This window comes from Cupressus sempervirens, chromosome 1, assembly GCF_028749045.1.
Source record: "Cupressus sempervirens isolate cs-2001-9-10 chromosome 1, ASM2874904v1, whole genome shotgun sequence".
NCBI classification, from domain to species: domain Eukaryota; kingdom Viridiplantae; phylum Streptophyta; class Pinopsida; order Cupressales; family Cupressaceae; genus Cupressus; species Cupressus sempervirens.
In genome coordinates, this window is record NC_143118.1 from 685,950,409 (window position 1) to 685,978,072 (window position 27,664).

Sequence of the window (27,664 nt, forward strand, 5' to 3'; positions counted from 1 at the left end):
TAATTCCATAGCATTTCTCTACAATCACAATGATGTAACTCTATTTGCCAAATGTTTGAAGCTAAAAAGTGTTGGATATTTGAGATTTTCATTTATATTAAGCCTTTTGGGATCCAATTTCCCACAAAATACACCACAAGACTAAACTCTTCTATTCAAATCCTTGGTGGGAGGTTTGGAAACAATTTAGGAGAACCTCGTTTACTCATTTCAAAATTGGTGATGGGTTTCCCAATATTATGCTACACTTTACAAGATTAATTTGATGCAAGTAATCTTAAGTCCTTTTCTTCTTTATGCTAATATATATTTATATACTTTAAGATGCAATGCAAATTATTGTAAGTGAGAAAGAATGCATAACTATGTATTTATTTATTTAAGATTAAGTGCATTAGTGTTTAAATAGAGGGTTAGTTTTCATGGTCAATTGCTAAAATGTGGATCCATGTGTCATAGGATCTACTTTGGTGGAACCTAGGCTAAATTATTTTCTTTGGTTTCTTTTGTACCAAGATCTTCCTATAGGGTTTTAGTCTAGTTCATTTAGAAGAGATTGTTCCTCATTGTTACTTCCATATTAATTTAGAAACTATCACGTATCTTATTTCATTTTATCCTCAACACTATAAATATTATTTCTTGATGTCATTATTTCTTTCTTGATACTTTCTCCAATGTGTTAAAAAATAGTGTTAATAGCTCTATGTTAAAGGTACATAGATATAATTAGATCTATCTTTTTTTTAACTTGGAGAGGCAAAATTGATTTTGAATTAGATAGATAGATTCTTTGTTTTAACATGGAAAAACAAATTTGATTTTCAATTGGATAGATAGATGGATATGGTCATGGATAATAATTCCTCAATGTATATGAAAATAAGTACAGATTATTCTAATGTTATGCTACTAATTCAAATTAAAGTAAAGAACGTGGATTTAGAGGTTTCTCTTGTAATTGATTATTTTACGTTAAGATTATTTGAGTTCCCCATTCCTCTATTAGTAGAGATTTTTATTTTTATTTTTATTTATTTTGTGTGTGTGCATGTGTGTGTGGTGGGGGGTGCCTCTGCAAGACAAGACCATTATTCTTTGCAAGGCCCTTTACATCCTCCAAACTCATAAATGAATCCCTTCTCCATGTAGTCATTCCTCTACTACCTAGTTAGGCACAAGAAACCTTTCCCACACAGACCTTGGTTGTTTTAGCATGTTATTACTACCATGTTGAAGACACATGGTGAAGAATATTCTATTCAAAGTTAGAATCTCACTAATTCCTATGTGCTCTTGCAGTGCAATTCCAATAACATCTCATGACCAACTTAAAAATTTGAAAAAATAATAATAATAATCTTAACATGAATATTTCAAAATTTAATTCAGTTTCAACAACTTTTATATAGATTATACATTACATTTGATATATTAATATATCAAATATGTCATTCTTAAACATGAAAAAGAATATAAAACAGCAAAATATAGATGTGAGAAAAGGTTTTCCTTGAACCCAACTATGTACAAGAATAGCTAATAAAACAAATCACGTAGGAACATACACACAGTTAATTGTTGAATAGCGGATCAATTCCTTTTCGCTGCATGTGATTCGTACCTGTTGGTTTAAAGCTTGTTAGCTTGATTTCAGACAATTGCCGGCTTAAAAATAATACGACTCAATGTTTTGACAACTAATTTTTCCCGAAATGTTATCTAAATGATATGTTTTCCTCTCGCTTGCGTCTATATCTTTGCTCGCAGCGTCATCTGCGTTATGCTTTGTGCTGTCTGAAAAAGTTAATGATTGTGCGCTTATTATTATAGAAGATGGGGAAAAGGCCGTGTTGCTCAAATGTAGGAATGAAGAAAGGGTTTTGGACACCGGAAGAAGATTTTCGTTTAATAAATTGCATTCAAATTCATGGAGAAGGGAATTGGCGAATTGTTCCTCTGATAGCAGGTTGATAATCTATGCCATTTGTAAGTTGCTTATTAAATGTTACAACTGTTCTGACAAAGCTTTCCTGAAAATTTGTGTTATTTGAAAGGGTTGGCGCGTTGTGGAAAGGCATGCAGGCTGCGTTGGATGAATTATCTTCGTCCTGACATCAAGCGCGGCCATATCTCAGCAGATGAAGAGGACTTGATCTTAAGACTTCACAAGCTGGTTGGCAATCGGTAAAGCGTTTCTTCAGCTCTTCCCATTTCCACTGAATTAGGTTTAAAAGTTTTTTTTGTTTCCTTCGGTAAAGAAAACTTGTTTCATGAAACGTAGGTGGTCGTTGATAGCTGGCCGCATTCCTGGTAGAACGGACAACGAGATTAAAAATCACTGGAACACTCATTTGAGTAAAAGGCTTGGAACACCCATGCCAATTTTCAAGAAATTCAGGCACACTCTGCTGGGAAACCACCAAGTTCATAAAGAGCCCATGCAAAATTTCAAGCAAATAAGTGATGGTTACTATTGCAACATTCAAATTCCCTCAGATTCCACCACAATGTTAGGAGCAGAGTATGATATCTCGTTAGATGCTCTCACCGTCATGAATGATTTTAGCAGTTCCTTCAAGCAAATAAGCGATGGCTACGGGGATCACCAGTTATCTTCTCTTCCCATGCCATTCACTTCAGCAGGTTATGAGAACATGATAGACCACATCAATTCTGGTGAAAATCTTGTGGGGAGAGAGAGCAATATGCAGCTACAAAGTACATTGTTAGGAGCAGACCGCAACATTCAGATTCCTTCATCTCGAGTGGAAATTGATAAAGTTGAAGCTAAGCATGGGAAAAGTATGGTTGTTAATCCAAGTACAATCACTGCTGAATGTTGGGAACCCTTCTCTGCTTTGTCTGATTGGCTGAATGCACCGAACGGTTACATTCGTTCTGTTGAAGACTACTGGGGATAGGTGCTGAGTACCATGACGACATTGTTAGCAGATTTGGGGCTATTTTGAGGTGCTTCAAATAATCAATGTAATGCTTTGTAATGTACATCTACGCGTGGGAGCAGTAAATTAAATAAAGATTTGTCTTAACATTGTGCAAGACAAATAAGATTTTTACATTTTATTAAGCTATTTAATTAAAATCTCCTTTCACTAATTTAATTTAATTTTAAAGAGGTAGGAATGATGTGGAAATATCTCAAATATTTGTCGCTTTAGGGTTTAGTGGTTTAATATGTAGAAATGTTTTAAGATCTGTTATGAAGTATTTACTTGATTAAGATAATTAAATAGGTATGAAGATGAATAATATAATAATTTAAATATTTGTAATATTTATATAGAGAAATTAAAAGTAAAATTTTGTGTGTGGGGTATTGTTGGTCCATCTATATTCATCAATAACAAAGGTTTCATAAAGTACAAAAATCCTAGTGAATCATGATGTTGAAAGTAAAAAATTATGAAATATTTCAAATCTTGTTTTAGTTAAAATAATTTTATTTCATATTAGATGAGAGACTTATATTGTAAAGTCCATGGCATAACAAGAAAAACATATAGAAGATTCATGCATATAACTTTTGGAAAGATAGATATTCATTTGCTCTATCAAGCCATTTACATCTATAGAAGTAGTATTACTAAAATCATACATTATTGTAATAGTTGAATGTGCATGTTTTCCTCCCTTCCATTCTATTTTGAAATGACCTAAAATTTATTTTTTCACACTATGTTTATATATAGAATCCAATTTATGTTAATAGTTGACACATAACTAGAATTTTAATTGATTTTGGTTTTTTGCACTTAAAGGAACTGGTCTGTATAATTAAAATTATCAAATTTGATACAAATTTTTAGATCTACAAGTTTTTTAGTGACTTTGTTAAGAAGTGAAGAAGTGAGATTCCATCATTGGTGGATGTATCTCACTGTACAACAAGACCACCATATTGTGGAGGCAATCTCACCATGCGGTGAGGAGATAAGGTGTGTGCGTGGTGGGCCATACAACAATTGGAGACTACCATACATGAACTTGAGCATATAAAGAACAACTTCACCATATTGTGGGACAAATCTCCCACAATCATAATATAGGTATAGTGAAGGAGAAATTGGTTTGGCATACAATCATACTATAGATTATAGAGGTTGAAGGGAGTGTTTGTCATGTAGTGATGCTCTCAGCCAGTGATCAACAATTGGATTGGTAGACTATTTTTCTTATAATAGTTTATGTACTAAATCCTAAAATGAATTGGAGTATGAATTAAAGGCTGCAAAAATTTATTAAGTATAAATGTGATAAAAATCAAGTGGATTAAATAGGAAAATATGAGCCTATGAAAATATCCAGAGTCATTCTATGTAAAAATTGTTTATAGTAATACAAAATTCCTCAAGGTGTTTTTTGGGTGGTGCATTTTTCATGGAAGGGTTTCCCACAGTAAATCTGGTGTTTTCTCTATAACTTATGTCTGATATTTTATTTACTTGCACATATCTACAAATTTTTTGTTCTATATTTCCCTATTAATTTGGCATTTAGAAAATGTTTCCACACCGTTGCTTTCGTAAAAAGTTGTATTAGAGCCTAGCCATTTGTGTTATCCTTGTCCGGTAAGGTTTGGTTTTTTGTGCCAACTTGGTTTCAATGGAGTTAACAAAATGTTTTCTTTGTAAATTGAGATAGATGGTACGTCAAGAAGAGTGGAAATTTAAAAATTCAATGGCACAAATTTTGAGTTGTGGAAACTTAAAGTTGAGGATATGCTAGTCAATCGAGACCTATGGACTACTGTGTCTCACATCAAGCCTTTAGGTGCAAAACAAGAAGATTGGGAACTTGCAAATCAAAATGCTAGAGGGTTGATAAGACTAAGTCTTGCAGACTCAGTTTTATTGAATGTTCATGAAGACAAAACTACCCATTCATTATGGAAGAAATTGGGAGGCATTTATGAAGGAAAATCTTTGGTAAACAAGACTTTGCTAAGAAATAAATTTTACTTCTTGAAGATGGATGAAGGAGTGGCTATGGAAGGGCAGTTAAACTAATTTAATATGGTGATTTCATAGTTGACATCTATTGGTGTGTCCATTGATGAAGATGAGTGTTGCATGTTGTTTTTGTGCTAGTTGTGTGACTTGTGGGATCACTTAGTAATGGCCATTGGAAGTACAACTAGCAAGTCAAAAATGGATAAAGTAGTTGCCACACATCTATCAGAGGAGATGAAAAGGAAGTCCACTGATGTAGAAAAGGAAGCCCTCGTTGTACAAGGAAATTCTAATGACAAGATTAAGAAAAAGTACACAAAATCAAAGTCTTCGGAGCAATTTGGCACTCCTGGAAGGAAGTCCAAGGTGAAGGGAGGGAACCACAAGAAGAAAGGTCATACCCAAAATGATTGCAAGGACTAGAAAAAGAAGAAGAAGAAATAAAATTTTAACACTACATGTTCTCAAAGTGACAATGATCCCTTTGTAGTGACCTTGATAGTGCCTACGTTTGATTATGTATTGGTGGTGGATTCAAGAGCATCATTCCACATGACATCTCACAAAGAGTGGTTCTTAAAATATGAACTATATAATAGCGAAAAGGTATTCTTTGTGAGTGATTCCACACTCGAGATCATTGGAAGAGGAAGAGTCACAATCCATTTCTCTGACAAAAGAGTAAAGTGAATTGATGGAGAACTTTACATGCCTAGTCTAGCTCAAACTGTACTTTCTATCAACAAGCTAAATGATTGTGATGTGAATATCAGGATTTAACTGTGTGATTTTTGAGTCAAACTCGATGACCCATGTTTCATGAGTAGTGATTCAACATGAATCTATCTCTCATGAGAATAAATGGAACACTTAGCACTCATTGGATCTAGGTGATGCTCACAGGGGTGAATTCGAGTTCAAGTAGCATTTGTCCATCATGGTTACAAGATGACTAGGGGCTCTACTATTTTAGCTAAGGGTGAACGCATTGGAACATTGTATAAGTTGGATACCAGACTTGTATGTTGTAATAGCATATTTTACAGGTCTGATAAAATTAATATGGAAACACATGGTGTAAATGTGATGAAAGTTAAAATTCCTATAGATAAAAAAATGCTCTAACATTATAGGCTTGGCCATATTGAAAAGAAAGGTTTCAAAACCTTGAAAAATGAAAAATTGGTTGAGGGGATGGTTGATTATAACCTTGAATTTGATTTCTACAAACATTGCATATATGAAACCATGTTAAATTTTATTCTGGTTCTAAAAAAATATTCTTGTTTGTTCGACTATTTTCACTCATATGTATTTTGTCATGTGGATGTTCCTTCTCTATCTAATTGAAGAAATTATGTATAATTTATTGATGATTATTTAAGATTCACTTTCATTTAGTTTTTGAAGAATAAATTATAAGTGTTTATTCATATTAAGGAATTTAAAAATCTTGTTGAAAACTAGACTAGTAAGCAAATTAAATGTTTAAGGATAGATAATAGTGGTGATTTTTGTAATACATATTTTGACAAATTCTATGTAAATCATGGAATTAAGAGGCATAAGACAAAACCTTATAATCTTCAATAGAAGAGAGTAGCAGAAAGGATGAACCAACCATTGATGGAGATAGCAAGGAGCATGTTGGGAAGTGACAAACTGGAGTAGAAGTTTTGGGCCAAAGAAGTGGTTGTGGTGTGTTATTTGTTGAATCTTTTTCTTATGGCAACACTGGTCAATAAAATTCCCATGGAAGCATGGTCTGGTAAGAATCCCTCATTATGAAATTTGTGTGTCTTTGGCTATAAGGCATGCACTCATGTACCTAAAGTGAATAGGTCCAAGTTGAAGAACAAAGCCATTAGATATAGTTTCTTTGAGTATAACATTGGTTTGAAGGGATACAAATTATGGAACCCACTTAGTGAAATATTGAAGGATAGAAACACATGAATTGTTAGGAATGATCAATGTCCCCCACCTAGTTTTAGTGATTGTTCAAACTTTAAAGCTACAGAAGAAAAAATTGGTGCTCTATCATCAATTCTACAAAAGGTTGTAAGAATTCAAGATTTAAAAACTTGTTATTTGTGCAAAATCAGAGAAATTAGAGATTTTGAGTTGAGTATAGCTTGTGAGAAGTTGTGCAATAATGGAGTATTTAAGGATGAATATAATATTTTTTCTTAGAACCTGTGCCCTAGATTTTCCTAAATTTTTCAAAGAAGAATGGATAAAGATTGTATTGGGTTGTATTCATGATATGAAGGTATAGTTAGAAGGTAGGCCAATTAAGATAAAAAAAATTCATCATACACTAAGTAACAAGATACCCTACCTTGGACAGACCAAAGTCAATAAGATGCACAACAAAAAATCAAGTTGAGAAATTGACAAAAGGTATATGGAACAATCAAGGAATGTCAGACCTTGTTGTCAAAATTGCACTAAGAGTGATTACACATAATTTTTATCACTTGAGCAGATTAAATAGTGTGCCATGCATTAAAATCAACCTACATTACACAATTATTAAAAAATGGTCATAGTTATGATCTTGCCAAGGTGTAACTTCTACAATTGATAGAGATTCTTGGAGCTATAAGTAAAGTGAAGAATACATTGTGTAAGTTTGGCTCTTTGTTAGTTTATATATTTTTATATGTACAAAATTTATTTCCTACCATCAACATAGTAGCATGGGATAGAAACAGACCATCTATAGAGAAAATAAATGACTTGATAAGTTAGCTAAGATAAGATTTTTAGGTAATTATGGATAGCTATTTTGAGGAATTCAACAATAAAATGAGAAATTGTATGAGGATTCCTAAATACATTATAGATAAGTATTTTGATGATATATGTTTCATGGTAGACACAAATTTTTGTTGTGTGTATATTGTACTGTGTAGATTTGTGTGGTCAAGGCCAATGCCTTATGAGGTAAATGTTGATGAAGTCACAATAGTAATGACTACACTTTTGTTAGAGGATATTCATGTGAATTTCGAGCCACTTGGCACATATGACTAAATAAAGGAAAAAATAAATATAGAGACAAGTGAGCCCAAGAAATATAAGAACAGAATGAGGACAATCAAAGGTCTTGAGGGAAAAGATGACAAAGTAGAAGAATTTGAACATACAGTTGAAGCAAAGGAATCTAAAGGGAAAGAGCTAGCTATTGTTGAGCCCAAGGAAACAAAACACAAGAAAATAATAATTGTTAATCCAAAGATTAAAGAAGATCACAAGAAAGGTGTGTAGAATGATGTTACACACTAAGAGCAATAAGGTAGAATACTAACAATATCCAAGATAGCTTAGCCCCCAATTGCTAAACCAAAATAAATTCTAGTCAAGAGGAAACCAACCAATTCACTGAACCTACCTAAGAGACCAAAGAAAAAGTAGTTGTAATACAAAAGGAAGATGATGATGAAGAAACAAAGTGACAATCTAAAAAAAATTAGATTATGTTGAGATGGCCTCCAACAATTGTGGATAAGGTATGTCAAGAGATTAGTGAATTAGAAAGTTTGATAGGATTTAAAGGCATCAATTTTGATTATTTACCTATAGAAGATCAAGAGAGTCTTGAAAATGCTATGATAGATATGATGATAAATTCAAATCTACACCTATAGAGGTGAGTAAGAGAGCATAACTATATTGGAGGAAGAATATGAGTTTCTTATTCCATGGATTGATAAAGAAGACAAGGAAGGAGAATAAACAACTGGAAAAGTCAAGGAATAAGAGGATGATGTAGTAGAAGTTGAAAATCTTGTAGAGGAAATTAGGAAATTGATAGAAGGGAATAAAAAACAAGAAGTTGTCAAAATTGAGGACATTCCTAATTCAACCCTACAAGATTAGAATGTGTTGACTGAAGAAGACCTTAAAAATATTGAATTAGATACCTCTCTACCAAGAACCAATCTAGTATTACTAAAAATCAAGGATTGTCCAAGGATTAAAAGTACCAAAATTGATAGTTTTGATGTTATATTAGTTACTGTTGATACAAGTAGCAATGAACAAGGCAAGGCTATAATTGTGTTTCCACAACTTACTTGTATCCCATGTGCCATAAAGTTGAGAAGGTTGAAGAAGAGAAAGAAAAATAAATGGAAGGAGAACCCAAAGAGCAATAGGATACACAAGCTCTTATACAACTGTTGAGTGCCAAGTTAGCTAAGATACTAATTGTTACACCTAACTAGTAGGTTATCTCTACTCAACATGAGCATAAATAGGTATCTAGATCAATTGAAAAGGGTAAATAATTACAACTATCACTACCCAATGATACAACTCCTTGATCTCAGATAGTAGCAAAATCATATGAGATGATAGAAGAGTCAATAAGTCTAGATGAGGTAATCACTTTACCCATGTATGACTTAAATAATTTTACATTGGAGAAAATGAAAGAATTACAAAGAAAGAATAAATGAGAAGAGAGCACAAAAAGAAGAAGGTGTTACATAAAATCACAAACAATTTTGTTGATGTATTTAGAATGACTAACATTAATAGTTAGCATCCAATTTTGGATCAGTTAGTGTACATAGTTGAAAAAGTTCAAATAGATGATATTGAGACTAATGATAAATTTATGCAATGGTCTGAGAGAAATTTTGAGCACAAATTTTTGTAAAAAGTCTCTGGGGAACTTGTAAATAGGCAAGTGGAGCTTTCTAGTTTAGTCAAACAAATGGAAGAAAAGTTGAATATTATTCATTCTTTATATATGAAGCTAAGTGACGTTGAGTTCTTCACATTGGAGGATTAACGATCAATTGATATGATTCAGGAAGATATGAAGGAATGTTCACATTCATTTGGCAAGGATGCAAGTTCAAGCTCACCTTCATATGATAAGTTGACATTTGGTCAACTTGTTATCCAAGTTACTAGCTAGGGATAGTGGCATACAAAACAAATTGATTGCTATTCAATTTATGCTACTACCACATTTAGAAACCATTCAAAAGGAATTATGCATAGCATAGAGTCCATTAAAGAAAGAAACATATCTTTCAAATGTTGAGAGCTTAATTGATCTAGCTATCGAGCTAGAGATTCATATTCAAGTCATGGAATCCAGAAAAGATGGATGGAATAAAGGACTTGATGAAAATTTGGCTACTCATAAAACATATTTTCATAAGTACAAGATTGCCCCAACAAACCCCAAGTCATAAGTGAAAAAAAGGGAGAAATATCTATAGATAACAAGGGGAAATATAGAAGATGACAGAAATCAGAGACAACACTATCAGATGGAACAACATCAAAGATTTTAGAATTGTATATACTGTACAAAAGAGATTCAATTTTTTTAAACTAAGTTACAGTCTCAAGGGGATTATTATTTTTAGCATGGAAAGATAACTCATCAAAAAGTATTTTTCCCACTAATATCAAAGGGGGAGATTGTTGATCTCTATGCCTAAGTTGCCTATTAGTTTCTAACACTTAGTCATTTCCAAGGTAGCATTGGATGGTCGTCACTATGATTGAGCCATCCAAACAAGGCTGAAAAACAAAGGATGTAATTATTTGTCATCACATACTAAGAGAGAATATAAGCTAAGTAATATAATTGAGACCAAACAAGAAAAAAGTTAGTTATTGCCGAGTGAACAGAGTATATTGAGTGAGTAGAAGAAAAGTTAAAGCATGAATGTTAGTTATGTCCAAGCATCAGAAATTTCAAGTGCTAAGTAAACCAGTATTGACATATGAGTTTGTAATTGCACAAACACTTATGTACAAATCATTTTAGCCGACCTCTACACAATATTTATAGATCAAAGAGACAATTAAGGAGGAGATTGCATCTTTTTTTAGATGGCATTAATCTCTAGACGAGAAGATTAACCAATCATAAAATCAAAATGGAAAATGGCAAAAGGATAAAATATAGATCATTGATCCTAATCTAGAACCTTCTAGGATTATCTATTTAAGATGGGTTCCTACCCTAGAATTGTAAGGAGGAGTGTGTATGTGAAGAGAAGCAAAGTGAAGGACAGAACAATATAAGTGAAAATTGAAGGAGTTCAAAGAGTGAAACAAGAGAAGTGAAAGACAAACAAAGGTATCAGATAAGGAGATCAAATTGAGATTTTAAAGAGAGGAGATTCATAATAAGATTTTAGAGGAAACCAAATGGTCAGGTACTGAATTAGTTTTAATAGATTGAGTCAAGGAAAATCTCTTAACAAAGTGGTTCTAATAGACCTATTTCCAATCTCTTAGAAAAGTCCTTACTTTATTGTAAATATAAAATCCTTTAACAGGGTAAGACCTAACAGTCTTAAATTCTTTTAACGGTGCAGACCCCTCATAGGGTAGATAATTTGATGGGTAAGTGCAAGAAGTTGGGTCTCACTTTTGGGCAAAAACTGGAAGTGCTTTTCCTATTTTTGAAATTTCTTGTCAATTGATGTCAAAATTTGAGGCATTCAGATATTGAATATAAAAAAACTTCAAAAATAATTTTTTTTGTGTTCAAAATCTAGTTTTTGAATATATAATTTATTTTTATACCCATATGATAGATTTTTTTTTTTGGTATGGATCTTTAAAGACCACTTTTTCAACATGCCTATCTCAGGACCATACCGCACTCATGTACGGACAACATAATTTAACACAAATAAATGAATGTTTATAAATCCTTTTAAAGAGAGTTACCTAGTACACCGAAGATTCATGACAATATTTTTTCTTAATTTTTTATTGAATAATTTTTATTATTATTAATTATTAATTGGCTATAAAGGTAAATTTTAAAACCTCTCATGTACGGACACCATAATTTGATCAAAATTTTACTTTTTTCAAAAAATCATTTTTTTAACGTCAAAAGAATTGTATGTAGATTGATGAAATATAAATTAATTTAATAAAATTTATAAAATAAAAAAGTTATTAAAGTTTTAGTGAACTTCACTATTTTACATTTAGGAATGACCTTTCATTAAAAAATAATGTAAAAATAGTAAATAAAATCATAGCACTATAAAATTTATATTTTTGGAATTAGGACAATGAGAGCTCTAATGGATTTTTGTTTCATAAAAAAATTTGATCAAGATGATCCTCTAAAAATTATGGCAAGGCGTCAATTTGTTAGTTTCATGCCTTAGCCAAATCTTGAGAGGTCAAGGCATAGGCTCGGCCTCACCAAGCCTATCCCAAACCAAAATCTGAGGTAGGAGAAAAAAATCTTGCCTAATGTTGTAAGAAATGGGTACCCATTATTTAAATTCAAAAAATGGGTACCCATTTTGAAAAAGTCAAATCGGCATATAAAATCCCCCCAAAAAAATAAAATTTTAAATTTTTAGAAATAGGTACCCATTTTTTACTTTTAAAAATTGGGTACCCATTTTTAAAAATATAATTTTTTTATGTTTTCAACAATGGGTACCCATTTTTTGAAAATAAAAATGGGTACCCGATTTTTTTTTAAATGGATGCCCATTGTTTAAATTTTAGAACGGGTGCCCGAGCCTAAAATGGGTACTCGTTTCTAAAAGAGTATGATCTCAATCCATGGACTTCTGCAGAATTGAGACACAACTCCTTGCTTCTACCCTGATATGATCTAATTGTAACCCTAATAAGTTGAATTTGTTTTTGCAATAGTGAAGATTTGTGGATTTAATCCCTAGCCCAATTTTACCTTCATATTGAAGTGTTTCTAGGTAACCCAAATCATTGTGTTATAGGTTGATGATTTTCATAAATGTTATGTTTAGATATATTTCATTTCAGAATTACATGTTTATGTTTATATCGTATAAGATCAGAGATATGAGATGAATTAGGTGTGGATTATTCTATCAATGAAAATTAACATAAATCCTAATTCCCCACCCCTGCCCCCACCCCCCCATATTTTGTTTCCCATTAATATTTCCAACACCATTTTTATCTATACAATTCATGAAGAATTAAGTGAGTGAGTGAGTTGTTAGTGTAATTGGAAGGTAGTAGATTTTAAGTTAGGATCTCATAATTACTTTTCAATTCTTATTTCCTTCTATATATTGATTTTCATTCCTCTTTTATAAATTGAGTTAGAAGAATTTTATGAACTTTATATATAAAATCTTAAAATTTCACACATAGAATAGCCTTGTATTTATTTGGGTATATATGTCTGCTCTCATAAAAACTCAAATAAATATATTTAATAAACCATCATCATGAAATTAAAATGAGAATTGAATCATGAATGATGATATCTTTAAATCAATTAGAAATAAAATCCCAAGTGCTTTGATCTAGGCAGTTGACTCTAGAATAGGTCCTCTAAGATCAAGGTCCCTACATGGACCGTGGATTCATCTCTGAATCAAAGGATAATATAGAGGCTTTAGTACCTATTCCATCACACACTCCTATCACTAAAAAAACCAACATAGAGGCTTACAAATACAAACTTGATCATATAGAAACATTTCAGTTACTGATAGAGGCACTAGATGGGTTACTAGGGTTTATTTTTTGAAGTCTATAAAAATTGATAATCCTTAAATGAAAGAATACATAATGTACCACAAAAAGTGTAGTAGAAAAACTCATCATGTGAAGTATTAACTAGCATCCTACTATAATCATAAAACACATGAAGGAAATGTAGTGTCTCAAAAATAAACCCCAAATCATGTCACTAGGGTGGTATTGTGCATCCATTCAAGGAAAAAACATATTTTTATCTAATATCATTTCTTAAGAGAAAAAATTTCTAAACAAGAAGACAAGTTAGAATATTTACCTACTAAGGAATAATTCGGAGATATTTTTATTATACCATTAGAAAAAGGACACCTTTGTGCAACTTCATGATGAGTTAGGCATTAATTCCTCTCCTCCTTTAAACTAAATACATAGAATAGATGCATATTTTTATGGAAATGAATTATAGTATATATTATGATTCCTAAAATGATGCAATTTCTACTCTTTGGAGGAGTAAAGATTTTTTTTTTATAAATATGTGATGTGCTAAGACAAGTAGATTGTGAGACCTTAAAAATTAAAGTTCAAGATCACCAAAATGGAGAGTCCATTTAATTAATTTCTTTTCTATTTTAGTAATTTGAATTTTTCATTGATGTCAAAATGATTTGTGCATTAAAGATAACCTAATGTAGTGATGTATGAGGAGTGTCATAAGGATGATATGAAATAAAGAACATTTGAAGTTTCATAGGTAGGATATATTAGGGTATCATATATATAGAAGATGGAAGTATGTGATATTTGAATATGTAGAAAAGAATATTTAAATTCCTTAAGATAGAATACTCTATATTTTCTAGTATAAGAAAGTGATGGGTTGTAGTTTTTATAGTATAGTTTTTGTTATCCTTGATTGATGATGCAACTAAGAATGCTATTAATGTATTTAAAAGCGTCATATTCATTGTTATGTTGTCATTGATGTCATGTATTAGTTCATTAGAAATTATGATAACTTAGTAGAGTGTTATATCAAGTTGATTGATGAAGAGGGTTTGATTGATGAGAAGGATCCAAAAAAATTATGTTGAAGACAAAGTTGATAAGTATGGTATTCAACGGGCACTTGAATGAGTTGGAAAATGATTATGTAATGTTAGTTTGATTAGTTTACATTCATGTAATTGTAATGAAATGTGTTGTACATGCTACATTGAGTGACAAGGTAAAAAAAAAGAAAGGCAATATTCACCAAGTGACTACAATATTTACTGAGCAGTTGCCTCAGCATGTAAAAATTTAGTGTTACTTTTAAATGAGTTCAGTATTGTCAGAATGATGTTTTACCCAAGTGAAATTTTATGTTAACCGAGAAACATCAAGAAGAACAAGTTTGTAAAGATGGAACCTAAAGCCAAATTTTGATGGAAATAAAGAGTGTTCAAGAAGTATAAAAGCACAACTTAAAGTTTGAGAAGGATAAGGATGAACACAAACTTCTATGAAAGATCTATTTTCTAAGTGGCTAAATGCAATGAATCTAAGATTGAAAATTGTGATTAAGCCCCAATAATTGGAAGAATCTTGAAGCACGAAGACTACTATTTAAGAAGTATTTGAGATTTTTTTTGGTTCCTAGTTGAATGTAGATCAAATATTAAGGATAGAAAAAGCACAAGTTATGGAGATTTTTTCAGCATAAAAATAGATTGCTTCGGTAAGAAAGAAATAGATTTGTATTTCACAATTTACTGCTGAAGCTAAGTATGTTGTTGTTGTAATCAATTGCTCAAATATTATATATGGATTAAGAAATTGTTGGAAGGTATGCAAGAAAAGATAACCAAGCCTATTACTATTTATTGTGACAACACTAGTGCAATAAGTATGTCGTAGAGTCTAGTGATGCATGCAAAGACAAAGAATATATCAATCAAGTATCATTACTTACACAAGTAAGTACAAGAGAAACAAGTGAGGCTTAAATATGTGAAGTCTAAAGAAAAAATTATAAACATATTTACGAATGCATTGCCTATGGATGCTTTTAAGTATCTAAGAAGTAAACTGGGGTCCTGTCCTATCAAAAATTCACTAAGTGAATATACATGTTGTATCAATTCATGGATGAATTAGAAATATCTTTGTTGAGATGATGCAAGAGTTCATAGTTTAGGAACATTTCTAAAGTTGTGAAGATGACAATGATGAAACTAATGTAAATTATACATGAAAGGTACAAGGATTATTACAAAGTTTTGTAAGTTTCACATTGGATATTATTATGACCTTTGGCATTATTTTCAAAGGGTGAGAGGACAGTAGAAAATTAAGGTAGAGAATCTATTAAGGGGAGAGAATCTGTAAAGAATAACATGTCTCAAAAGAAGAGATGATATAAGTAAAAATTAGAGAATGCTATAAAAATGGGGAAAATTTTGGAAAGAAATAAAGTGAAGCTAACAAAAGAAGATCATATCCTAAGGGGAATAGATGTTGATGATTGTTGTTGCTAAAGGAATAGGCTAAGTTACAAAGAATCTAATGATTAAGACAAAGAACTAAACTATTTTATTTTTTTCAATGCATACATTTCATTATCTTATGTAATGTAAAATCATATTTATGTGTTACCATTAATGCCAAAGGGATAAATATTTGTCCCCAGTTGATGATCCAATTGAGAATAAGATGAATGTTTGTAAAAGAGTCATATCAATTTTTATGTTGTCATTAATGTCAATTCTTAGTGGATTAGACATTATGCTAACTTGTTAAAGTGTTATATCAATTTGATTGTTGAAGATGACTTGATCGATGAATAGGATTTAAGGAAAGTATGTTGAAGACAAAGTTGATTAGTATGGTATTCAATGGGCATTTGAATGAGTTCGATAGTAAATATATAATGTTAACTTGACTTTTTTACAATCATGGAATATTATAATGAAATGTTTTATACAAGCTACACTGAGTGACAAGGTTAAAGAAGGAAGACAATATTCACCAAGTGACTATATAGTGTTTACTATACAATTGGCTAAGCAAGTGAAAATTTAATGTTTTTTATAAGAAAATTAGGTTTTACAGGGATCGTGAAACCCAATAGTTAAAACAACAATGAAGTCCGATAATAAGCATGAAAGCCTAGCCAAAACAAAGGCAGCCTAAAAGGCCAGTTCAACTTACATCGAAAAAGCCAAAACAAGAAAAAGCCAACTTAACAAAGAACGACATTAAAATAATAGCAAAAGATAGGAAAAAGTAAACCATGATTATTCTTCTATCTTTTGCTCGAGCCCTTGCATTGTCTAAGCTACTTCATAGACTTTGTGAGTCTCCTTCCCAATCTACTCTTGACTCTTTTGGGCTTCTCGATCAAGGCTGATGAAAGTAATTTCTATTGCCACATCCTCCTCAACCCTAGCTCTTTCTCTATCCTTGTCCTCACTCTCATCCAGCAGGCCTCTAGCTTCTAACATTCTAGTAAGGAATAGAATGTTATCGTTGATAGAATTGAGGATGGAGATCATCTGATTCACTAGATTATGATTATAGTTTTATAGGTTTAGGATTCTCTTCTTAGCTAAACTGATTCTTTCCTCCTTATTCTTTTGATTTCCCAAACCTGGCTCCTTCCTATTGTTTTCCATTTGGCCAATTTTTTCCCTAACCTCTTCTAGTTCATAGTAAAGCCTTTTGATTGACCTGGAGTTGTCAATCATGCTATTGTGAGAATTATTCAACAAATTCATGCTTGTTTCCCTACTGTTATTGCCACCATAGTAGGATCAATGAGATCTTCAAACTAGAGTTGGCCCTATTTTTCTTCCAAAATTTGAGGATTCATTATCTCTCTAACAATACCCATCTTGGATGTTCTAACATTGAAATTTCTCCAAGAATTTTGCCTATCCTTAATAATCACTTCTCCACCCTCTCCTCCAATGTTCTCCTTCTCCTACTCTTAGGAATGGATAGGGGAAAGAGGAATAGCAGAGATATCCGGTGCTAACCCCAAAACCCCCTCAACATCCATCCATTTTTCCCTCTTTCTTTTCTTAGCAACAGGTTCCTCCCTCTTAATTTCTGTCTTCTCTACCTCCTCATCATCAAATTTTATTTCCTCCCCTTCCTCATTGTTTTCTTCATTTTTAGGCCCATGTCCTCTAGGGCTCTTCCTAATTGGGGTAATAGATGAGGGTGATTTTTTCTCCTTCTTACCAAAGGAAACATTCTTCTCCCCCTTTGAACTAATACTTTCAATATCCTCCAAGCCAGAGGAAAAACTAGAGTAGTCTAATTCCTCAGAGGCATCCGCGCCAGGCTGAAGAGATTTGCTTAAAGTTTGAGCTTTAAAATGCTCATGAATTAACAATAATAATCCCTCATGTAGGGTAGGATTCACAAAGGGTTTTATCTTATATGATGTGATGGCCTTGCTCATAGAAGTAAACAAGTAAAAGGGGAAAGAAATCATGATTCCATGGCAGAAGTGGTTGAGAAAAACAAAATGATGGGTTCTCACACAGTCAAATCTAGTATCCAATGAAATGTACTCTATAACAGCTCGTAAAAAATACCTCCAAAGTTATTTGATGGAATCCATTTCATAGTATGTTTCACATTTCACCAGATCATTCCTCTCCTCTATTTTCTTTGCAAAATCCTTGATGGCATTCACCAATAGCTTCTTGTCTCTATAAAATTTAAAGCCCTCCACCAAAATTTTAGACATAAAAGTAATGACTTCCTCTATTATCTAAAATGAAACTCCATTCACTTTGACTCTCTCATCCTTCCAAGAGTTGACCATACTATTAGTTACATCTAGATCAAAGCCATTGAGTTTAGTGATGTAATTTGCTATACCTCCCTTCTCTAATTGCTCCCATACTTTTTCCCTTTCTTTATATTTTTCTACTTCCCCCATAGGCTCCTTTCTACTTCGTTCCCCCACCATTTCTATGCTCTCCACCCCTACAATTCTCATAAATAGCAACCTTTGCAGACCCTTCTCAACCCTATGAAAGCTCTAGCTTTCACATCTTTGAGAAGTGCAAAAATAATTTCGTATACCCCAGGAAAAAAGGCAAATAAAAAAATCAACCCACAAAATGTGTCAATATGACACTAATAAACTCACTTCCTAATTGTGTTTTCTGTAAACACCATTATTACAATCACTCATACCCTAGCTTCCACTAATAAACATTATTGCATTAAGATCTCCACTGTACCATAGATTTTTTCCAGTTCGATAAGACTCCTTACTTCTGCCAAAATATTCCCACCTAAATTCTAGGTCATCACCTTATCTTGCTTGACAGCTTCATTGGAAAACTAGTCTACCATAGGGTTAGCTTCCCTGTAAACATGGGTGACATGGACACATTCAAAATTCTGAAGGAGATTTTGGATTTCTTCAATTAAATTAGCAATAGACCATGACGGTTGAGTGATTCCTTTAATCAATTTGATAATGTTATTAGAATCACCCTCCAACCATAATTTTTTAATCCCCATGTCAAAGGCCAGTTTTACTTTAAGGCAAGTAGCACTAGCTTTTGCAAAATGATTAGTTTGCAAACCCAATGGATGAGATAAAGCCGCCACCCCTCCACCATAAGAATATTTTATGATTCCTCCACAACCCAAAGGGCTAGGGTTACCATTTGATGCACCATCAAAATTTTATTTATGTCATCCCTCGAGAGGGAGCAACCATTTCACATCCTATGTTTTTGTCCTCATGTTCTTTTCTTTCTCCCTCTTATTACCACCATTTTCAATATCTCCCCCCTTCATTACCTCATATTTTTCCTTTATGCTTGTATAAATCTTCTCTCCAAGAACAAAAGTAATTTCCTCTCTGTCTTTGAAAATTCTATTTTTTCTTTCCTTCCAAATTCCCCAACAAAAATGAGGCAAAGTCCAGGTACTAAAATCTAGCATGTTTGAACCCTTGAACATGCTTTTCCAGTGGCAAAAGAAGTCTAGAAGATTATCTAGTTTGCACTAGCTTACCCCAAAAAAATTTGTTATGTTATCCCAAACCTCCCTTGAGAATGAACAATGTATAAACATATGATTGATCGATTCTTTCTGATTCTTACAAAGGATACACCTATTAGGCATAATATGACCTCTTTTATTAAATTATCCTATGTAAGAATTTTGTCTTGCAAGGCCAACTAGTAAAAAATATTGATCTTTGGGGTAAGACTAGGTATCCAAGCTTTCGCCCAAGGGGGTTTCTCTTTTAGGCTCCAAAGAGAATTGTAGCCCAAAGTTACCGAGTAAAAACTATTAGGATTATCACCTAATATAACTTCATCCCTCTTGTTATTAATAACCATAGAGTTCAACATTGTCATGATTGGCTTGAGATCCTCAAAGATGAGAGACGGGTATTTCCATCCCTGGTCAGTTCTATGATCACTAACTTTCGAACCAAATTGCCTAATACAATCATTAGCCCACATTTCAAAAGTAGGATTATTAATAAGAGGTCCTTGTAGCAACCAATGATAAGTCCAGAAGAGAATATCCTTCCCATTCCCCACTTTCCAAACTACATTTGCCTTGGCTAGCTCTCTTGCTTTAAGAATACCATTCCAAATAATAGACCTGTTCAGAATATCTTCATTGTTTAGTAAGAACTAGATTGACTATCTTCTAAGGTACTTATTAACAAAGATATCTCTCCATTCCCCAGTACTATTAAAGATGTACCAGATTTTTTTGGCTAGGAGGGTCATATTAAGATGCTTAAGTTTCCTAATACCCAATCCTCCATAGCACTTTGGAAGACATACACTATCCCAAGCCACAAGGGGATAACTATTTTTCCCTTCAAGACCCGACAACAAAAAATCCCTCTAAATATTTTCCATCTTCTCTAAAAATTTAATTGGAATACCAAAAGGGCACAAAGCATACATTGAGAGGTTTTGGAGAGTGGATTTAACCAAAGGGCATTTTCCTGCTTGACTAAGAGAAGCCCCTTTCCAACCCACAAGCTTCTTACTAAACCTGTCAATGATCACATTCCAGAAGGAATCAGGCAACTTAGCACCCAAAGGGAGTCCAAGATAAGTAGAAGGAAGCTTTCCCATTCCACATTCAAGGATCCTCGCAATTTTCCTCTACCTATCCTCGAGAGTATTAATAAAGAAAATTGAGCTATTTTCCCAATTAATAAGTTGTCTAGATCCTCTAGTGTACAAGTCTAGAATCTCCTTAATAACCTTAGCCTCCTTGACTGAAGCTTCCCCACCCATTATTGTTGTTGGACCCATTTGCCATTGCACCAAAAGCCATGACTGTTAGTGAACATGGAACACCACCTGTGGGCAGGGGAGCACGTCGCATCACCCAAAAATCTCCCTCTCGATGCTCATACAAGTATTAAACTACTTTAGGGTTATAACATGTCACCCAATGCCTAGGCTACGTCCACCAAACAGCAAGTCTGGTCTTATTACAATCCAGTGATTACAACCTGATTATAATCTGTAATCCCTTACAGCTCAATACTGCCGCAAGAACCAATTTTGCATCACAACATAATAAAAAATACCCAACCCTAAACCCTTTTATACAAGTATTAAACTGCTTTAGGGTTATAACATGTTGACCATAATTAGCCATAACTTTAGTGGCGAATCTACGAGTGGTGAATAGTACCAAAAAAAAAATTGTATGTACAATACTTTCCTTATCAGTCACCACAATATAACAATTGTGTCATACAAAAATTGTTGATGAGAGAAAGGATCACACCTAGAAGATGGTTTAAACCCTTTTAGGCTTCCTGCTTGTTTGTTCTTCTCAATTAACCTTCCAATACATTTTGCTAAAATAATAAAAAAAATTAGCAAGAGGGGGTCCCCTGTCTAAGCACTCTCATAGGCTTGAAAAAATTAGAGGGAGCGCCATTAACCAAAATTGCAAGAGAAGAAGTAGAAATTAGCTGAGATATGATCTTACAAACTTTTTGATCAAAGCCAAAAGCCTAGAGCACCAAACCAAGAAAAGTCCAGCTGACCCAATCATAAGCTTTTGAAAGATCCAATTTGAAGAGCATTCCATCTTTCTTCCCTGCTTCCATTGAATGGATAACTTCATGCACCATCATGATCAAATCCAAAATCTATCTTCTAGGGACAAATCTTGTTTATTGTTGAGATATGATCAAAGGAAGAACACTAATCATTCTAGAAAGAGTTACATAAGCTAATTGGTCTAAATTTATCCAAAGAATCAGCTCCAGGAGTTTTAGGAATGACAACCAAAAAAGTAGAATTAATCTCTTTTAAAATACTTCTAGCTCCAAAGAATTCTTGAACAGCCTTCACAACATCTTCCATAACCACCTGCTAGTAAATTTGGAAAAAAAAGGTAGGAAAATAATCTAGGCTTGGGGACGTATCTGCTAGCAAGGGAAAAAGAGCTTCTCTAACTTCCTAAGCACTTGGTATAGCTATCAAAATTTTGTTTTGATGGGGTTGAATAATCTATGGGATACATGAGATAATTTCAGTCTGATCCAACTTCAATAACAAAGGGTCCCAAGACAAAAGAGAGGAGAAATAGGAAACAGCCTCAGCAGCAATTTCATTCTCTTTTGTCAACATATCCTGCCCCTTTTTTAAACTAGAAATTTTGTTATTAGCTTTATGCTTAAGAGGTGAAATGTGGAAGAACCTTGTGTTCTGATCCCCCTCTTTTAGCCAATTAATTCTTGATCTTTGCTTCTAGAACTTCTCTTCATTACTTATAATATTATGCAAATTAGATAGAATAGACAACTCAACATTTCTGTTCAAATCATTGTACACTTCTTGTTAAATAGTTTCCTGAATAGCAGTGAGTTTGACAGACAGGTCCTCTTTATCATGAAAAATATGACCAAAATCCATCTGATTCCAAACTTTTATCATTCTCTTCACATTACTCAACTTCCTCGCTACCGTAAACATGGTGGTACCTTCCACTTCTATTCCCCACCAGTGATAAACCTTATTCAATAAATCAAGATGTGAAGTGCACATCTTTTCAAACCGAAAAGGGATATTCCTTCTTGGTTCTATAAAGACAACCAAGAGAGATATAAGGGAGTGATCAAAGCAATCTCTAGGAAGTAAAGATAGCTTACAGGAAAAAAAATGCAACCAGTCCAAAGAGATATGAGCTCTATCCAACTGAACCTAAATACACTCCCCTCTAGTTCTTTTATTTGACCATGTAAAAGCTCCTCCTGAAAAATCTATAACCAAATAAGCTAAGCTATTTATGAAATTGGAGAGGTCCATTTTACTTTCCCAATCAGACCCCAGACCTCCCTTCTTCTCCTCATCCACTAACGAAGTATTAAAATTCCCCATAATTATCCCTTTTTTATGCTACTGGTCTGAACCAAATCATAGACTTTGGACCAATAATTCTTACTCTCCCTTTTAGAATTAGGAGCATAAATATTCAAAATGAACCAAAAATAATTGGAATACATATGGATAACTTTACAAAAAAGAATGTTACCATTGTTATACAAGGTAGTGAATTTGAACTAGTTATTATTGAAAAGGGTCAATAATCCTCCCAACACTCCTTCAAAATCCAAGGCTTCCCCACTCATGTTATTACTAAAGGATATTTTAACCAAACTCTCTTTCTTCATCTTAGTTTCTTGTATCATCATAAAATCAAGTCTCTGATCTCTAATCATATTCCTAATGATTTCCTGCTTATGGGCACCATTAAGGCCCCTTATATTCCAAGAGATTATCTTCATTTAAAACTAGGGGAACACTCTGAAAGTGTTCTCTGGCTTCCATCTTCCAAACATCTTCTAGTCTCATCTTCTCTGACTTGGCTAGCATGTCTCCTTCCTCTTGATCTTGACCTTAAACTTAGGTCTATTTTACTACGACTCCTGGTCTTAGCTAGTGAAACTGGAGAGGGTTCTTGATTACTTTTCTTTTTAGGCTTAGGAGATAAGGATCTTTTCCTCTCTAATCCCTTTTCCAAATTGCATGAAACATTTGGATCCTTCTTACAAGGTAAGGGGATAACCAAAACATCTTCTTATTTTTCCCTCACTAACTCCCATTCAAGAGAAACTTGTTCCCCCACTTCTTGTATTTGAGAAATAGACATCTTCAAATCCTGAGGTTAGCTTTCGACCTCTATCCTACTCTCCTCTTGAACAGTAACCGGTTTTGCTCCATTTGCCTCCTTGGCTTTTAGAACTATAGGGTTAGCCTCTGCTTCTAAGCATTCAGGATTCATTGACAAATCTTCCTCCTCTCTAATAGATGAAACAACTATCTCATCTTCCCTTGATTCTCTAAGGACTGTCTCTTTACTTCATTCAGCAGAGATTTTCACTATCTTCTATGGTTGTTCCACTTTCATTGCTAGTTGTGTAGTCCCATTAATCTTTAGTGCTAGTTTAGCCTGCACATTAGTCTTTGGTCCAGACATGACATCCTTATCTACCGTAGAAGACATGTTGGCTAGTTTATGACCTCCTTTAGTAAGAGCATTCTCAACCTTCTAGCCTCCCTTAATGTCCTTCCCTTTCAAGATCATTTTCTCCTTTCCTTAGGAATAGGATGAACTCTTCTTCCTTTCTGCTTTAACCTTTGGGCATTGATTTGCCTTATGTCCAATTTTCAGACAGTGAAAACAAGCAAAAGGGATACTTTCATAGACAAGCTGTTGAGTATGTGTTCCCTGCTGAGAATGAAAGCTCACAACCTCTAGCATGTCATCCCCTTCCCTAACTCTGATACATATCCTTGCATATGTTAGCCTACTTTTAGAAGCTATCACTTGGTCTATTGAAAAAATTTTCCCAAAGGAATTTTCTACTCCCACAAACACATCCTCATTCTAGAATTCTAAGGGCATCTCTCGAAGTTTGACCCAAACTAGTGCTTGCACAAAGAATGATTCATTCAAATCTAGTTTCGATGAACATTTTGGAAGCACAAGAGTAGACTGACCTATACTCCAAGGTCCTCCACACAAGATGTTAGACGCATCCTCTTTACAAGTAAAATCAAAAGATAAGAAGCCTTTTGCCATGGTGATTACATCGACTTGTCCCTTTAGATGTCATTTCTTCCGAGTGAAAGATCTCACTATGTCTATGTTTGGCCTCTACCCTATAAACTTTCCCACCAGAGTAGAAGCCATTGAGGCTATAGAATGGTCTACCATCTCGTCCGAAATAGCAATTGCATAAGACCCCTTACCCAAACTAGAAAGAATCTTAATCGGTGGGAAAGAAGACTTACCAAAGGGTTTAATACCAAAAAGAGACAACCATTTTGTTGGACACCCAGACTAGTCCACCTTGGGTGGTAGAATAGGTTTTTCTGACCTCTATTCTTGTCACATGGGTCCCCATCCCCATTCTCCATCGCATCTCCATTCTCTATTGTTCCCTGACACTCTATAGACCCCTCCTTCATTCTTGGATTCTAATTTCCTCCTCCCTGTGGAATCCCGCCTAGGATAGGTTTCAAATTTTGAACACTGCCCTATCCTTTCCCCTAACCGCTCCCACTCCCACTCACCATCCCTCCTAAAATTTTATTAACCCTTGGTTGTAAGCACTACAGGCAAGAATCCCCATTATTTCACCAAGAGTGAATGGAAAAAAATTCTCAATTAAGATCCACATTAGAGAATGGCACTGTGGGGACTTGAACCTTAGTTGTAGTTTCTACAAGAAAGAAGCCCCACCATTTCACCTAAGGGACAAGCCTTATAAATTTTATTAACCCTTGGTTGTAAGAAATACAGGCAAGAAGCCCCACTATTTCACCAAGAATCAATGGAAAAGAACTCTCAATTAAGATCCATAGTAGAGAATGGCCATGTGGGGACTTGAACCTTGGTTGTAGGCTCTATAGGCAAGAATCCCTACCATTTCACTAAATGGACAAGCCGAGTGAAAATTCAATGTTACTTGAGCAAGTTAAATTTCTTTTTAATGCAATTTTATCTAAGTGAAATGTTATGCCCACTAAGAAATAGCAAGAAGAACAATTTTGTAAAGATGGAACTTGAAGTCAGCTTTTGATATAGAAATAAAGAATGTTTGGAAATTTTAAAAGAAGGATTCAAAGTTTGTTACAAGATCAATGATTGGAAAAATATAGTGAACATTTGATGATGAAGAAGGATAAGGACGAAAGAAAAGTTATATGAAAGTTTTATTTTCTAAGTGGTTACATACAATGAATTTGAGATCGATGATTTTGATTAAGCGATAGCAATTAGAAGAATCTAGAAGAAAAAAGAAATTTATTTACGGATTACTTGAGAATTTTTTTGGTTGTTATTTGAGTGATGATTGCATGTTGAGGAAGGAAATCAAACTCTAAAGTTTATGAAGAGGAAAGAATAGCCATGAGAATAGAGAAAAGTGAAGGAAAAGGTTAGAGTAGAGTTATAGTGAAATAGTGAAAGTGTGAATCATCCAACAAAGAGATAGGAAGATAGAGATTAGAAAGAGACCGAGAAGAAAGGAGACTTTATAAAGAAAGGTAGTGCTAAAACAAACATATCAATTTATATAGTTAATTTCTTATCAATGTAGAAAAAATAATGTTAACCTAGTATACCTAATAATTTTTTGAAATCCTACATGGTAACATCAATTAGTGATGTTTGTAAGTCCTTTAGAGTAGGCCACTCCTTAGACATGATCAAGGAGTAACAATGTTTAGATGATGTTTTGGTGTAAATTCCCTTACAAAGACACATGAACAATGTGTATGTCAACATTTAACAAGGTTGGCTCTTAGCAATGCTCATTTTAGAAGAGTGAAAATTTTAGCTTATCAGTCCCATGTGGTTTTTCCCTTTATAGGGTTTCCATGTTAAAAATCTTGGTGTCAAATGTATGATTTTTTTATATTGCAACTTCATTTTTATGTTATTTACTTTTTAATGCAACTCCATAACAACTAAGCTATATTACTGACATTCGGTAATAGCAACTATAGTGAATGGATAGTTTGGATTAATTTGATTATGCAAATAAATTAAGAAGTTGAATGAGAACATCGAGTGTTTTCTTATGATGTTTATGAATTTTTTTGGTACTAAAGTGTTTGAAGGACTCTAGAATAACTAGACATATCTTATTCACCCCCCCCCCCCCCCCCCCCCCACCAAGTTATCTAACAAGTTTATGGACTATGAATGTTGTAACATCATATTTATAGTTCCACAATAGCTTAGAGGGAGATGTATTTTTCCTCCACTTTTTGGCATAGAGGTATATCATAAAAAATCAAGTCATGATAGGTTTTGAGAAAGATTTGAATTTTTCCTCACTCATATTTCAAGTTGTACAATTTAGTGAATATATTCCTATATGGGGGGAAATAGAGCTAATCCACCCTATAAAAAAATGGAGGGGTAAGACCAAGATCCACCCCTTAGGATTAGATCTAATTGAGATAAACGAGTATCGATGCAAACTCTAATAAAAAAGATATGAATAACTTGGATTTAATTCCCTCTCACCTCTACCTTAAGATGGTTTAAGGAGGAATATAAAAAATATAATTTTGAAATATAAATATATTGAAAGATGATTAAGTATATGGAAATTAAGAAGAAGAAGGTGATATACCTTAAAGATACAAACATCAAAATGAGCTATCAAAGGATGGTTGAAACTATTGTTACCCTATGTCTAGGTTGAAATTACAAAACTAGCAAACCTTAGAAATCGTTTAATGTTATATTATGAGGGAACTTGATGATTAGGGATGGCTTGATCATGGTTGATACATTAGGGCTGGCTTGGTTGGCCTTGATAGAATGTATGTGATCCTAACTTTTATTTCATAGTTCTTTAGATAGCTAAAAAGGATATTCAAATTCACGTGTTCATCAATCAAAAATTCAAAACCTAAAAAGTAAAGGATTTTTTTTTTGGTTGTGGGGGGGCTTTCTCAGTTGAGCCCCAATTTAGGAGTTAACCTTGAATTGAGATGGAGATAGAATTCCAATAAGGAGTAATGATAGATCTATAATAAAGAAATGTGCATCTTTGAATATTCTCTTGAATTTGGAATATAATTAGATATGTATATGTAATAGCTTTGACTCAACATCAAAACCCTTGAGAGCACATCAATGTGAAACCAATAACTTTATGAATGTAT

At 33.4% G+C, this 27,664-nt stretch overlaps 1 pseudogene; it reads left to right on the top strand.

The window, feature by feature from the left end:
• Positions 1-5,138: 5,138 nt before the first annotated feature.
• Positions 5,139-27,664, top strand: part of LOC149579789 (serine/threonine-protein kinase Aurora-2-like) — a 57,033-nt pseudogene continuing 34,507 nt past the window's right edge.